Source organism: Ascaphus truei, chromosome 10 (genome assembly GCF_040206685.1).
Source record: "Ascaphus truei isolate aAscTru1 chromosome 10, aAscTru1.hap1, whole genome shotgun sequence".
Taxonomy (NCBI): domain Eukaryota; kingdom Metazoa; phylum Chordata; class Amphibia; order Anura; family Ascaphidae; genus Ascaphus; species Ascaphus truei.
Window position 1 is genome coordinate 25403954 of NC_134492.1, and position 16570 is coordinate 25420523.

The window sequence follows — 16570 nt, forward strand, 5'->3', positions numbered from 1 at the left end:
ATTTATTTTTTTACAACACGAAAGGTACTGCAGGCCAGCGGGGACACATGGGGACAACCCAGGGATCCCCGCTGACCTATGTTATCAATCGTGTGTTCAAAAAAATAAATAATGTTTTTTTGTGGGGGCACAGGGGTGGGTTGTGTATTGGTGCTTACTGCATATTTAAATTTACATTTTATTACTAGTGTAGATGAGCAGAGGGTCTCCAGAGCAGAACCGCATTGTTTTTAGGTCCGGGGACCCCCTGCTTCCCGAGATACAGGCCCCGGTATGGGGTGCCGGTATCTCCTTTGCATGTAAATGTCCCACATCACATGACCGGGACATTTCAATGCATAGGAGATACTGGCCCCCCATAACAGGGTCTGTGTCTCGGGAAGCAGGGTTCCCTGGATCTGAAAACAATGCGGTTCTGCTCCAGAGACCCCCTGCTCATCTACACTAGTAATACAATGTTTAAAAAATTATTTCGGCCAAGATTTGCGCAGAGAGGTGTCTCTCTCTCTGCAGCAGAATCAACTCGTCAGGTGAGCCCTTTTCAGAGGGCCGATCATCTCGTCGCCAGCTACTCCCCATTTTTGCAAATGTTGCTATCACTGGTATTCAGGGCTTTCTGCATACCGTGATAGCAACGCTGTCAAAAATGGCGAATTAAAACCCTGGCGATTTTTTCTATCGGACTTTACTGCATGAGGCCCTTAGTCGCTGTTGAGGTATCTGACTTTGCTTGCATGGTATATATATATATCCTGCTAGGCTCTTGCGACTGATAAAGTTGTGGCCATTTTACCCCAAATGTGGAATCTGTGTCTTATTGGTTGATGATTATGTGGTTAAGGGACCGAGGGGTTAACTCGAGACATCCTGACGTCATGGTGTGCAGAAGGAAATTAAACTTTAATTCCAGTCTGATGGTGTCACTGCCTAAGGAGTCTCAGGATGAGATAAGAAGGAGATGATTCTGGAGGAGGAAATAGCAATCACAGTGGATCCATGATGATCAGTTCTTAAAATTGTTTAAGTAGATTTTTAAGCGTTTTTGTAAAGAAATGCGTATGGTTGTTCTTGTAACTGGCTGCTCTTTCACATGGTGAGTTCGGTGGAGTGTTGTTCTTGGAAAGGATAGCTCCACAAGAGCACTTGTTGGAAAAAAGTTGCAGGTTACTTAAAAAATGTATTCAGTCATGGACGCTGAGATCTTGCAGCCGTGCTGGAGCAAATGTTTGTGTTCCGATTATTATTGTTTGCGTAGGTGAGCAGCAGTGGGTGATGGGCAGTGGAATTATTGGACATGGTGAGCAACTTTTTCATTTGAAATCTAACAGTTCCACTATTGAGTCTGAGACTCTCTCTTTCTGCTTCAGAGGGTAAATATGGTACACACCTTTCTAAAGTGAAAGTTAAAAGAGATGTTGATTCTTTTTCTTTACAGGAAAATAAAACCTGCCCCTTCCCATACGGTAAAAATACATTCAAAATACACATTACAATTTGTTTCCACTATCCCTATAAAGCTGTGGCTGAAGAAGGTTAAAAAAGGAGTGGTGCTGTGTCTAATTTAAAAAAAGTAAATGTATTCATTATTGGACAGTAGTCTTTGGATATGTTTATTTTTATTTATTTTTTTAGAACAGTGTATACAATATTTATGCTGCAAAACCATACAGAAAATAAACCATTTTTCTTTCAACAGGAAGTGGAACTGCAAGTGTGTGTGGTACTGAGAGTATGTAAATAAGAAATTAGTGGTGCTCCATCCCACTTCAATTACCATTTTGCTATTGAAGGGACATGAATTAAATCTGACTATTTTTTTAAATGTACCTCGGGCAACAAAGGAGTTAAGATTTTTCGCAGACGAGTCCATTTGATTGATGTCGTCAGATTTGACATTCACACAGGAATCTCTGTGTCCCTCCCCAGAATATCTGGCCAGCACTGTCTCCGGGTCATTAATAACACACACATGTTGTAAGGATGAGGTGGAATTCCTATGTGAGGGGTCACGAGGATAGCTGGCGAAATTCATGGTGTGGGTTTTCTTCCTTCAGCTGTCAAAAAAAAAAAAACAGTTGCAAACAAAACCACTGACATTTTGTATTGTGCAGAAATGTACAATTGCCTTCCTTCGAGAGACCGTTTTAAGTAGCTGCTAAATGGCTACGTCAGTGGGTTCCAACATTTTTTTGGTGAAGGAACCCTAAGTGAAATTCTGAGGAACCCAAACCCTCTCTAATAGCATGTCTGAGATCAGATACATTGCAAGAACGCCATCCCAGATCAGATGTATTGTAAGGAACCGCAAAACTCTCTAATAGCGAGTCTGAGATCAGATGCATTGTAAGGAACCCCAACCCTCTCTAATAGCGAGTCTGAGATCAGATGTATTGTAAGGAACCCCGACCCTCTCTAATAGCGAGTCTGAGATCAGATGCATTGTAAGGAACCCCAACCCTCTCTAATAGCGCGTCTGTGATCAGATGCATCATAAGGAACCCCAACCCTATCTAATAGCGCGTCTGAGATCAGATGCATTGTGAGGAACCCCAACCCTCTCTAATAGCGCGTCTGAGATCAGATGCATTGTAAGGAACCCCAACCCTCTCTAATAGCGCGTATGAGATCAGGTGCATTGTAAGGAACCCCAACCCTCTCTAATAGCACGTCTGAGATCAGATGCATTGTAAGGATCCCCAACCCTCTCTAATAGCACGTCTCAGATCAGATAAATTGCCAATTCTGCTGTATTTGGTACAATTTTCAAATCACCTGAAAATTACAGGGAACCCTTTAGGAATGCCCGGGGAACACAATGGTTCCTTGGAGCCCTGTTGAAAAACACTGGGCTAAGTGCTCTGGCTTTAGTATAAACAAACAAAAATGTTTACAACGCTTGTATGTTCCTGGCTTGTGTTCGAATGGCACTTTCTGCCTCTCCTCCCTAGACAACATTTTGTTTAAAGCTTCTTTGAACCACCTGTGGGCCCCCAGATCAAGAAATACTCACCTCCAGTTGCAGGGAGAAAAAGATGGCCGCTAGCAAAATAGTCATAAAGGCAACATTGGTATGATGCTGCCCACGTCAATTTGTTTTTCCTCTAGAATCCTCCGCCCACTGGGACATCATATACTGTAAGAGCAGAGGAAAATGTATTTTGTTGCAGACCCACTGAACAACATATGCTGGAAATACTGTAAAGTAGGGGTGCTCAACTTCAGTCCTCAAGACCCTCCAACCGGTCAGGTTTTCAGGATAGCCCTGCTTCAGCACAGGTGGCTCAACCAGTCCCTGCTTCAGCATAGGTGGCTCAATCAGCGGCTCAGTCCACTGATTGAGCCACCTGTGCTGAAGCTGGGATATCCTTAAAACCTGACCTGTTGGGTGGGCCTGGCGTGGAGCCCCCTGCTGTACAATACAAACAGTGACATGACACAAAGGTAACGAAACCTTTCCCTGGATTCAGTTTAGCATCTTTACAAGCATTTCAAACAGTGCAGGTTCTGTTTTTTTTGGGGGGGGGGGGGGGAGGGGTTCTAAGAATATTGTAGGCCCCTCTGGCATTCAAGGGGTTAAGTACATTTGTTTTTCTTATATAAAACTAATATGACATAATGTATAATCTAATTTGGAAATTACAGTTTGCTCGAAAGGATTACCCAGCTCGCCAATACCAACACGAGAGAAAAAACGATTGTGCAATGTTTCTCTTGCTGGGTTACATAGTGGATAATTTATTTTTCCTCTAAAAGATTACTTTTTATTCTTTACGGCATTTCCTTCCAATGTGATTTCTTGCTTTTGCGATTAAATAAACTTTTCCAGGCTCGCTTATGCAATAAAGTAAGCAGAGTTTTTCCCCTGCGTTAAAACAAAGGTGCAAATGTTTTTTCTTATTACGGAACACTGTCTGGGTTTTAACTGAAGTGTTAGAAATACTTTCATTTGTTTTTAATAATGACAAAATTGCAAATGGTTAAAGGCGCAGTTCCAAGTCCTACCATTTAATGCTTTTGCAAAGACAGAGCACCCATGAGTCTGTTCGTACGTCTTCAAAAGGAACCCAAGCGTGTTTTATAAACCTCGCAGTCGCATGTTATAAAGTATATTGGGGAAGTAGCAGGTAGATTGAGTCTGGTGACATCAAATGATGATAACCCAGTGAGTGTGCCACTTTTAGCTTCCTAACCATTATTTACAGGGATTCTCTAGTCCTCTTGAGTATTTTCCTGCTGTATCATACAGCTTGTACAGCTACAGTATGCCTGGGACATAAATGGTTATTTCATTATTAAAGATGTTTTGGAACTGCACTATACTCTGTTCCTGACCTCATTCCGATCTCTAGAAATGAACCTGTGAATTCCCCATTTTTTCCTTCCTTTAACAAAATCAGTAAGGCAGCTTTTCAGCCATTAAGAAACCGCAATCTCATCTGGAGCATGACGTGATGTTAAAGTTTCCTATTGGATGCTTGTTTTATTTTTGTATTTTATTCTACTGGGAAATGTAAAGGTGAATTCCTGTGGTACCCATCCCTGTGGATCAGAATAATGTGGGTAAACTCAAAAGTACTCCTGGTCCCAATAATGAAATAGCAATACTAAAAATGGGGTAAACTGCTGCTTTAATTTAGTCGTAAAAGCTTCACTGCGCAAAAACACAACCACAATAGAATTTTGTAGAATATACTGTTGCTAGTTAGAGACACAGCAGCTAAAAGGATGCAGGGACCTTTCCAAAAGAGCAGAGTTGTAAAGCTGTGTTTACAGAATCCCAGTGCAATGGCCCTGATTAGGCCATGTGGGCGCCAACAAATAATAAGTAACATTTGTTGAAAATAGAAGCTGAATCGTTTCACAATGTGTGAGTACAAACAAACAGACAAGAACAGCGCCAACCACACCGGTTACGTGGATAACCTATTAGAGTGCTGGATGGCGCCCCAAATTAGGAAGATATAGCGATACATATATGAATCTAACTCTGTTATGAGTGAATATATAGCGGTGTTAATAGTGCACCACGGTGATAATCAGAGACGCCTGATAAAGTCGCTCTGTTTGTGTTGAATTGCGTAGGCATGCTAAGCTATGTCATCATGCCGACAGACGAATGCTGGGAGGACATGAGCTTGCTGCCAGACATACTTGTAGACGCTTGCAAGAACTCTTTTGAGTACATTCATCCGGCCGGGCGCAAGAAAGGGAATGATCCCCACATACCGTACATACATCCATGCTGATCTGGGCTGGCCGATGACTATGAGAATTGATCCCAGAAATGCACTTTGACACTCTGCTTTTGTGAGTGTATCTATTTTACCTTTGGTCTTGATTACATATTTTTTTACCAGAAATGCACCATGGAGTGTGCGCTTTTCTTTTTGTCTTTTATATATATATATATATATATATATATATATATATATATATATATATATATATATATATATTTGTGTGTGTGCATATATAAACTACGGGTGTGCACTTTCACTCTGGTTTTGGTTTTGCCAGAACCAGGTTGGTTTTGCTTGGTAAAAATGTTTTTGCACAAGTTTGCGGATATTTTAATTTTTAATTAATTTATTTTTGACTAAAACAGATCATTTTCAAACATGGTTGCAACGGTTACATATTTGAAGGTGATTATCACATGAAAAGTGAAGAGAAAATAATTAGAAATGTTATTAAAATGTAAAAAATAATGAACTCCTTTTACAATAATCAGTTTCGCAATAATGGAGATTCATATCCAAAACATAAAGTAAATTAACGGAAGGAATTTGAACGCAGTGTGCTCCCTCTTAGTACTTTAGATTGTACGTCCTTCATGGCCTCAATATACTGCATATAAAGCAAACTGGGTGGTTAAGGTACTTAGGGGCCTATGCAGAGAGCTGCGGTAACTGAATTAGCAGCTTTTGTTGGCGAAATATGCCTTTAGAAAGGCAGGTAATGGCGAGTTAAAAAAAAAGCGCCTTTTTTTTTTTTTTTAAATCTCGCCGCGCGGGTGGCGAGAACCTAAATCTCGCCAAGTTTCAAAAGTGCCGTATTCAGAAAGGCGCGATCGCCATCTAGCGGCTGATCGCGCCATTAAAATGGAGAAAAATTCAACAATTAGCTCCGCCAACAAAAGTTAGCAGGAAGCTGGAGCTCGGCGGCCAGAGGGAGAAGAAAAAAAAAAAACGCGCTTTTTTTAAAACATGTTTCACCAGCGCGCATCTCGCCGGTTGCAACTCTCCATATGCAGACATGATTTTAAATGCAGTTTTAGGACCTTTCTGCATATGGAGATAAAATCACGCCAAAAAAGGTACTATTTATTAACATCTCCAATTAATTCCACCGCTGCTCTCTGCATAGGCCCCTTAGTCACAGTAGATACTGCGGCGGAGATGGTGGGGCACAAGGCCATACAAGTTCAAGTGTAATCTACCCACATTTACCCACATGCATCTCATCTCCTCAGAATTTCACTTAGGGTTCCTTATCCAAAAAAGCTTGGAAACCACTGTTCTATGCTCTTGATTCTCAATTAACCCTTGCTTCCACGTGGCTCTGTGGAAGATTGATCTAACAGCTTTTTCTCCCGAGCTTGCATATTATTAATAAATATTATTATTGACCCCAGTTTGTGGGTATTTAAAAAACAAACAAAGAAAACAACTGAATAAAAATTGAATTAGAGGGTGAGCCTTACTCAGCTTTTTTCTGGCTCAACACGCGCACACACCCCAACAATACACAACACACACGTGCTATTGAGCTCAAAATCACTAATAATTATTCGGTTGATGACTAGAGAACATTATCTATCATCTAAATGGTAGAGATTAAACCTGCAGTGATGGTAAAAAGAAAACAAAATGCTACAGTAAACAGGCAACTTAGATTCAGCCGATGTTTGACACATTTACAGCTAGATTCCTGGATTTATTTCTTCCGAGTGTGAAGAGCAGGAAAGAGGGCAGAGGGCAGCAGAGAAAGTAGAACAAGTTACAGGAATGCAGGGAAAGTTGCAGTTGTTTTTCTAATTTGTACTTGGAGTAATAAAGCCGCTTCGGTATTAAGCTCAACCTGTCTGCCTTACAGTTATTTCATTTTTTTTTTTATCCTGAAGATACAGTATAAGGACATTTTTCACACATTTTTCTATGTATCCAAGGTAAAATTTAGGTGCAAAGTAGTTATGCTGGTGCAAATTGCACTGAAAAATACCTGCTCCAGGCAGCATGGACTGTATGTAATAATCGTAGTTGCACCATTTCCAGGTATATCTTCATTGGTCTGCGACTAGATGAGGGATTTATAGAGCAAGCAGGAAGAGTTAGGGTGGAGTTATATTTACATGTTGGCGCATGTCTATGTAATTACAAGTGTGTGTTACATTTCCTGGTAGGTTTTTGTGGTGGTTTTTAGTGCAGAATATTAGCGCTGCATGTGCCAAATTCTACTACAGTAGAAATAGCTCTTATAAATATGTTGTCTTTCAGATAGAACAAATGCTAGTGACCTCACGCAGACCCCTTTCTTGATACATGGACCCTATAGTTTGCATTGTGTCTTTGAGTTAGTTGCATAATAATAATAATAGCATGTTCTTGTATAGCTAGTTGTATGCAGCGCTTTACAGAGACATTTTGCAGACACAGTCCTTGCCCTGTAGAGCTTACAATCTATGTTTTTGATGCCTGAGGCACAGGGAGATAAAGTGACTTGCCCAAACTCACAAGGAATTGAACCAGGTTCCCCTGCTTCACACTCAGTGCCAGTCAGTGTCTTTACTCACTGAGCCGCTCCTTCACCCTATAAGAAATATGCATCAAATATATGACATGCGAGAATCAAGTTTCAAACTTTGGAATGGGCTCAATTATCAACATCAGCAGCTGTAAATCACCCCCTCTCTACCCCACACCCCCCAATTTACAGGCAGAAGATTTTGAAAAAGACACCCCTAAATGACAGATCAAGCTTAATGGGATTGGGTATTTATTTTAAACTGCGCTTGAACATTACTTAGAGCCCCATGTAATTCAAACAAACTTTGATTCAAATCATTTTTTGTCTTATTATCATAACTAAAAAAATAATGTTATACTATATTACATTGCATTATAGAATATTGTTATAGTAATGATACTACGTGTAATGATTATATTATTTTGACAATATTGCAGTAATTACAATCAAATCAAAGCCAGGTGACCAATTAGAAATGCATTACTTCATTAAGGGCATGTAACACAATGTAAGCAAATAACTACTACAGCATAATAAAAAGTATAACATAACAATGCTGCTGTGAATGGCACGTCCCATTTGTGTGGGGCTTCCAGCGGAGGAAAGAATGCTGCACCAATTCCAAAACATTACAATGTGATTATGAAGCAAATGTTACAATGTTGGACATTTTCATGGTTTCAGTGTTTTTGCAGGGGGGGACTTCTTTCTGCTGGACAGCACAAACGTTGGGTTGTTTCTACCAGGCCCCGGATTTGATGTCATCATATATATCTTACATCTTAAGAAATAAAAACATTGCACTAGGAGCACCACAGCTAGCAGATCTGTGAGCTGTGAAACAGCTGGAAGTATTTGCCTTGATCAGTATGATGGCATGGGCCTCTACACCTCTATCCTGCGGGTTCATGTCAGGTCAGCAGTGACTGAGAAATCACTGCCATGTGGAAGCCAGGATCTCGGTGAGCTGCACAAAACAACTTGGGGGGTTGTGTCCAGTTTTCAATGGGTGTTTATCCATATCATAAATGACCATTGCACTTGGCAGATTGACCAACATAGTGCTGGCTTCCTATTAAATTTGCTGCTAACGCCTCAACTTCCTGACTCTACAATGCTCTGCCTCTTCTTACATCTTGGTCTGTATCCTTTCTGCCTTACTCATCTCTACTGCTCTTACTCGTGCATAAAACCTTTCGCCACTTGGGGCAGGAGCCTTCTACCTAATGTCCCAGTTTCTGTTCACAGATATGCACTCTATTTATATACAATGTTATTGACTTCCCTCTTACATTGTACTGCGCTGCAGAATATGATGGCACTATACAAATGAAAGATAATAAATAATTGTCACGCCTATTCCTGGAACTCCCTTCTACTGTGGATCCACGAAGCACTTTTTGTCCCTTCTCTCAGGAATCATCCCAACGCACCTTGTAAGTGAATTCAGTACATTTTGGACGTTATCGGACAGTCAAAAAGTTACAGAGATTTGAAACTTTACCAGAAACAGGCAACAACAAAAAATGTCACAAAGCACCTGGACACCAACGTCAGTGAAAATATTCTGGAAAAGGTTGTTGGATATTGGTCAGTTTTCCTTGTATTAGCATTAAACAATGAGAATTACCCAATTTTGAACCTGTGATTCAACAAATAGCCACTCGGTCTTCCAAATCAAAAGGGGTTTATTGAGCCAAAATGATCCAACGTTTCGGCTGTATGAATCAGCCTCTGTCATGGTGAGGGCCTCACAAAGGCTGATTCATACAGCTGAAACGTTGCATCATTTTGGCTCAATAAACCCCTTTTGATTTGGAAGAACGAGTGCCTGTATTTCCCTATACCTACTTCTGTATTACGGGGATTACCGAATACCCCTACTCAACAAATAGCCTTCGCTCTAATAATTCACAGATTCTTTAAATTACGGCGAAAACCCACAGAACTTTTACATAGTGAATTAGGAAACATCCGCACCTCTATTCTACCTCCGCCTTCTCCCAATGTATGGATTCCCCAGCACTACAAACCACTGCACTTACTCCTATGCTCAGCATGGGAAGGGATCCTTATTGCTTTATTTTATCTTTAGTGCACTTATCCATGTGTTGTATTATAATTCACTGTATTAAAATGCCTGTTCTGTTTAGCTCTCTGCACATGGCGGTGGTTAAAAATAAATCTACCTACATAGCTGCATAATATAGTGATGACAAGACATGGACATGCATAGATTTTGATACAACTGTTACTACAAATTAGTCAGTACTACAGACTATCAATCAAGTACTGTGCACTGCAAACGGTAAAGAGATGGTGGGGTGGGGGTGGGGGTGGAGGTGGAGGGGGGGAGAGATTCCCTGGTGCAAAACAGATGGACAAAGTAAGAGACAGTTCTTTCTTTATTAAATCCTGTGCTTTTATTATAATAGGCTTTTCTATTCAACTTGAACAATCTGCTTGAAATATAGAGGTCTTGTTAATTGTAACAGGTAAATGGTGATACCTGATCCTTTAAGTAGCTTACCTAAGTATAGTCAGGAGACGGAGTAGACATAATTGTTTATTCATTAAACTACGATAGTGCAAATCGACTTGAATCATTGACTTGAATGGGAGTTTGCATGTGACAGCACCGCGATCGGCACTATCACAGATTACTAAATAGCCCCCATAGAGAGTGTTCTGCTGTCCCAGCTGTTCCAATGTTTCACCTTCTGATGACTCAATGATTAAACATGTCATTTGGTCAGGGTTGGTTATGACGTTGACTTCTAATGGATCATGCTACATCATCCCCATTGTTCTTCCATGAAAGATAGCTTTATCTTCTAATGGTGGCACTTGAGAATTTTTTATTCTTTCAGGCTTTCAATGCTTCTGGATAGACAAGGACACCGTGGCTGGTAGTCATCTTAGGGCTGTTTGGAGATGGAATTTTGAAATACTACAGAGTAAGCAGCACATTCGTCCTGTTGTTTTTCATTCCTATATCACAGTTGCCAGGTGAACTCCTGGAAATTTCTTTGCCAGGTGCATTCATTCTTAGTCAGGGTCAATGTTTCTAATGAAACCCTCCGTCTCCTCTCATCTGCATTGTCATTTTCAATGAGCTGATCTAAAAACACCTAAGTTTAAAACTCCCTGATTCCAAATAATAAATGTACACACATGGGTACAATTCACAGTGCCTTATTTAGTTGTAAATTACCTTTCATTTTAATCTTGATCACATGCCTCACTGCTAAACTCTGAGTTGCTTTTCCTTTTTTAAGATACAGAATTTTGTTATTGAGCTTTATTGCGATTTACTAAACTCGGTTTCATATTTCCGGTCTGGGCACTGCTACTTTGGAATTGCTACTGTATGCTATGATGTGCCACCTTTCCCCCCCAAAAAGCATTATTCATAATCAATTATATTTCTTGTTGGTTCTTCTGAATGTAGGATCTGCAAATGTCACACACATATTAACACATCTTAAAATATACAACAACCATTACAATATTTAGTAGTTTTTGCATGGAGTTGCTTTACAGATAGGTTGACAAAAAGTCATTGTATTGAATATTATTTATTCTAGAACACCTGTTTTCCTGCAGTTCTAAGAGACCATATTTAATGAGCAGTGATCACCTATAAAACCCTGGCACTTTCTTGGTCTCCACTCTGTAACTGTGTGCGATCAGCTTCTAAAAATAAGTGGAATCTCTTGAAATATCTGCCCCCAATTTACTCCTGATTGACCTATAGACCTGCTCTGTCACATCAAACCACGTCTCAGGCCACCAGAGGAGAAATGCAGAAGACCAAAGTTCATAGCATAAGGTTGGAGTGGTGCCGAGGATTTTCATGGGAAGAAGTAACACAATTTATTGTACTGACCGAGTCCAGCCTTTACTGTTATATTATCTGCCAATGCTAACAACGTTTTCCAAAGTCATTAGGTAAAGATGCTCTGTTGGAGAATTAGCAATGCCATAGTGTAACTAATTATTTCATTACCTTCACTTTTCTTTATAAAAAAAAGAAGAAAATATTAAGATAACTCATTCTCATAATAATCTCGTCATTTTCTTACAGCAGTAAAGACAGAAAATACATGTCTTTACAGAACCTCTACTCTAAAAAAAACTCCAAAAAGAACAAAATGTCTTCGTTTTGATAGGCCATCCTCCACATTCCAGCAAACCTCTCCTAACTCTCCGAAATTTTCTTAGAGCTTTTTAAAAATCCCGGCAACCTGGAATTAAAAAACATGGCAGCTACAATCACACAGAACTCTCATTCTAGTCTGATGATATCACTGTCCTTACTTAAAAGGGAGAACCAATAAACAGTGATGATGAGACACGCAGGGGATTCTGGGAAAGGAAATATAAACTACTGAGTGTGCAGCAGAAGAAGTCCTTGAAGCTAAAATAATTGATGTGTCCTGTTGGTAGGAAGGATACCGCAGGCGAAGGGCAGATCCGCCGGAGCGCTGGCCTCTGGTCACTACTAAACTGGTAGGATGAAGGGTAGTCTCTGATATTGTTATAGATGGACAAAAAATAATGGTATCATGTTTTCACCAGGTGCTGAAGCAACCATGAGCGCAGGTTTGCGGTCACAGACAGACTGACAGTACCGTAGGATTTCGAGGCTTTGCAGCATGTGAGAGGAGTACGATCAGGGAGCCAGGGAGATTTATAAAAAATATTTTATTTGGCAACAGCAAACAAATCAACTTCATCTGACATGAAGGCTCCCGGTTTCCTGCCTGGCTGGGGCACAGGCTTCAGGTGTTAGGGCATCTGGTTGTCCAATACAAGGTTTATGCCAAAAACTGGAGAACAACAAATCAGCAGACTATAATATCAGGACCCAACCTACTCATGTATACCATCTTGTCTGGTCCACACGGTTTGTCCTTTTGCCTGCAGACCTAACTATCCTATAGGGGTTCTCTGGTCATTCCAGTCTCTGGGTCACCCAATGATTGTTCTTGTCTATCGACAAGGGCCCTAACAATTTATATCCTAACCTAAGCCACTTGTTAGAACGTGCTACAAGGAGGGGCTCTACACTAGGGCTGGGGGTCAACCCCCATAGTGCCAGGATGTCTGGCAGACCCACTAATAGATTTTTCATGGCCCACCAGGACTGATGTTGGGGGGTAGAGGATTTTTTCTATTGTTGAAGGGGGGTGGGGGGGGGGTGGCAGAAGTGGAGGGCCAATTGTCCAAGCTCTCCCCACCTATAGCAAAACATTCCTTAAAAAAGTCACTGCTGCTTCAAATTCCTGCAACAAACCTTTTATAAAAAACATACATTCCAACATATAAATAGCTTGTCCTACATAGCCCCAGAAACCATCCCAGCCAATCTGCAAAATAATCAGAAAATGGGCAGTAATGTTAATAAAAAAACAAAAGCTCTTTTTTTTTTAAATGTGACATAGTTTGTTTGTAAAGTAGAGGGCTGTGGATGGCTTTGTTTCATTTTTCTACCTCTTGTCAAATATCAATTCAATATGAAAGTTTAAACTCTTGCACTCCCCATGGCCCCGTGTGAAGCTCATGATTTCATCACATTATACAAAACAATCACAAGTGCATTTTACCGAGCAGCGTGAGGACAACAAGGGAACACAACATCAAACCATTGTGTGTAATTATGCCCCATAGTAAACACATATTTTTTCTGACCCTAGAGTTGGAAACCGAGAAAATCCCTAAATCAGCTACTATCAATTAAATGTCAGCCTGTCTAAGTGCCCATAATTACCATTAACCTCTAGAAAAGAATCCAATTTGCTCTCACATTTGCTGATAAACTAATCTTTACAGGCAGAGTATTCCATAAATAACTCCCTCTGTTCTTTGAAATCCATAGCCGGCCTCCAGTTAACATTTTAGATGCTCAGCATTGCGATTATCATTTGGAGACGCCGGCATTTACAATCTAGACTTTGTAACAAGCAGAAAGATTTTTTTTTTTTTTTTTTTTAGAATGTAACAACCCAATGCTGATAATTGTCAGCGATCTTCTATAAGATACACGGTAAAACACCTCATGTATTTAACAGGTAACGTATGGTAGGACTCATGACAACTATATTGACTCATAAAAAAAATCTTGGTAGTTCAACTGAAGATACAAATACACATGATTGTAGTTCAACTAAACAAAGGATGGCTAACTCCAGTCCTCAAGGGCCACCAACAGGTCAGGGTTTCAGGATTTCCCGGCTTCAGCACAGGTGGCTCAATCAGTGGTTCAGTCTTTGACTGTTTGTGATCATTTGTTGCCAGTATTCCCAGCAGTTTGAGCTGCAAACTGTAACAATAGATAATGTTACCTAAGTAATATAAGAATACATTGTAGCTGCCGAGTTACACTGTCGAAGGATTGATTGAAATTGAAAGGCGGCCATTTAGTGAACCACGGGTAGCAGGATCTTTGTTGATCAATTACGGGAGAGCGAATCAATTGGCAGCTTAAGTAATTTTTCAGTAAAGGACAATCAAAGGCTGCATATATTAAAAAAAAAAAATTTTTTAAATTAAAGTACGTGGATTGCCTCTTTATTTATTTTATTTATAAAATGTTTTACCAGGAAGTAATACTTTGAGAGTTACATCTCGTTTTCAAGTATGTCCTGGGCATAGAGTTAAAATGACAAATAATACGTGGTTACAAGTAAATGTAACAACACATGGTTAACATAAAACCTCATCGGAGCTGCTACAGTCATTACAACACACAGAAACCCGATAACCATCCCGGGGCTGCCAGCCACAAATCAACATAGTCTAGAGCAGCGGTGCACAAACTGGGGGGCGCTAGATTTTCTGGGGGAGCGTGGCAGTTATAGAGATCCCGCGCTCTCACCCCAGGCATTTAAATTAACTGCTGGGGGACAGCGTGAGGCCTCTATAATACCCTTCCCTTCCAGCATTGCGTCGTCCTGGTAACCCGGCGCCAAATTACCATGGCGACGTGACGCCACATGACCCTGCATCATTTGGCGCCAGGTCGCACAGGGGAGAAGGGGCACAAGGAGCCGAGGAGAGCAGGCAGGGGTGCGCACAGGGAAAAGTTTTCACACCCCTGGTCTAAAGTTCCAGATCTTGTCCTACAGACCCTGGTTCTGCCATTCTATCTAGCCAAGGTCCCCAAATATTTCTAAATTTGACCATGGAGTCTGTTAAATATGCAGTAATTTTTTCGTAGCGAAGTGTCAGCCAGATTCTGTTGGTTATTTTGGTTAAATTTGGCGTAGGACCCTTCCAGGAGGCAGCTGTAGCACATATAGTTGCTGACAGAATATGCAGAATGAGTTTACACTCATAATATGGTATGTTTAATGGGGGCCCATTTAGCGGGGCTGTCCATGGACTCGGTTGTATTGTTTTATTTAAAACTCTATTTATAAGGCCAGCGATCTCCGACCAGAGGCCAGCTATCAATGGGCAGTTCCACCAGATATGCGCCATCGTTCCTCTCTGATCACAGCCCCCAAAACAATCTGGGGAGATGTTCCCATAAATTCTGTGTAATCTGTCTGGGGTCAAATACCAGCGGTATAACACTTTATATGCGTTTATTTTATATTAGTATTTATAGATATAGAGGAAGTTGCTTCCCATATGCCTCTGTTAACCCCGCGCCCCCCGCAGCAAATCTTGTGCCCCCCCTATGGGGCGTGCCCCCCACTTTGCCCACCGCTGATCTGTTACATGATTCATATCACCTGCTACAACAAGTTTTCCTTTTTTTACCTCTCTTAACATTAAAAAACTCGTCAAAAAAAGTTCGGAGGGTCCGTTAGGGACATAGACATTTGCTAGAGTGATTGTGCTAGATAAATGGACGCAGAAAAAAACGTTATAAGCACAGCTGATAGAAAAGGGCTGCAGGCAAGTCTAATGAAAAATATTTATTTGGGCATGATAGCCAAAATGTAAAAACTACAAACGAATCCTCTGACGCGTTTCTTGCCTCTAGGGCGCTGTTGTGGGGTGAATTTTGTTCTATGGACTTTCTACAACATCGGGTGGAGAGACCCTGTAGAAGGCGGTGATCCAGTTCGAGAGTCTTTAGATGGGGTTGTGATCTTGCAGCATGGTGCATCTTTCCTGGACTGTTTTTGCCGTTCCTTGCTGGCCCTTGTAGGTTACTATCAACCTATAGAGGAAACCCCATTTATATTTAATTTTTTTTCAATTAACTAAGGAAATCCCTGTCCCGAAGAGCTTACAATCTAAGAGGTTAGATGGGAAATTTACAGAGACAGCAGGTAAGGGAATAAGTGCTGTAGATGGCAGTGTTTGGCCACAATGGGTGGTAGGAGTGACTGAGTGTGGGTGAATAGCCATGAGTGCAGGCTACTGGGATGCTTTGTGGGTGAGTTTTAAGGTTAGTCAGTATTAAAATGAGAGGGTTAACACAATTTACAGGGGAAGAGATGGCACGGACGCATGGGTGAAATCAGGTGTGTATGTCTGGGTTCAGGATTAGTGGAGTTCCCCAGCAGCAGGAGTAGATAAAGGGTGTGAATAGAGGATTTGTGTGGGTGTTTTTTTATTGAGAGGTAAAGAAGTTGATGGAAGAAGGTGTGTAAATAATGGTGCAGTGGGGAGTGGGGAAGTTGGAGAGAACAGAGACATTCACAAAGGAGTGAGGAAACAGTAAACAGAAAAACGCAATAGGGAGGGCATAGTGAGATGCATGAGGAGAGACTTCCCAGGTACTGGTGGATAGAAAGAGTACAAAGAATTACAACGTATCAAAAGTAAAGTTCTCACAGCTGCAATGTTGTTGTGCAGTCCCGAT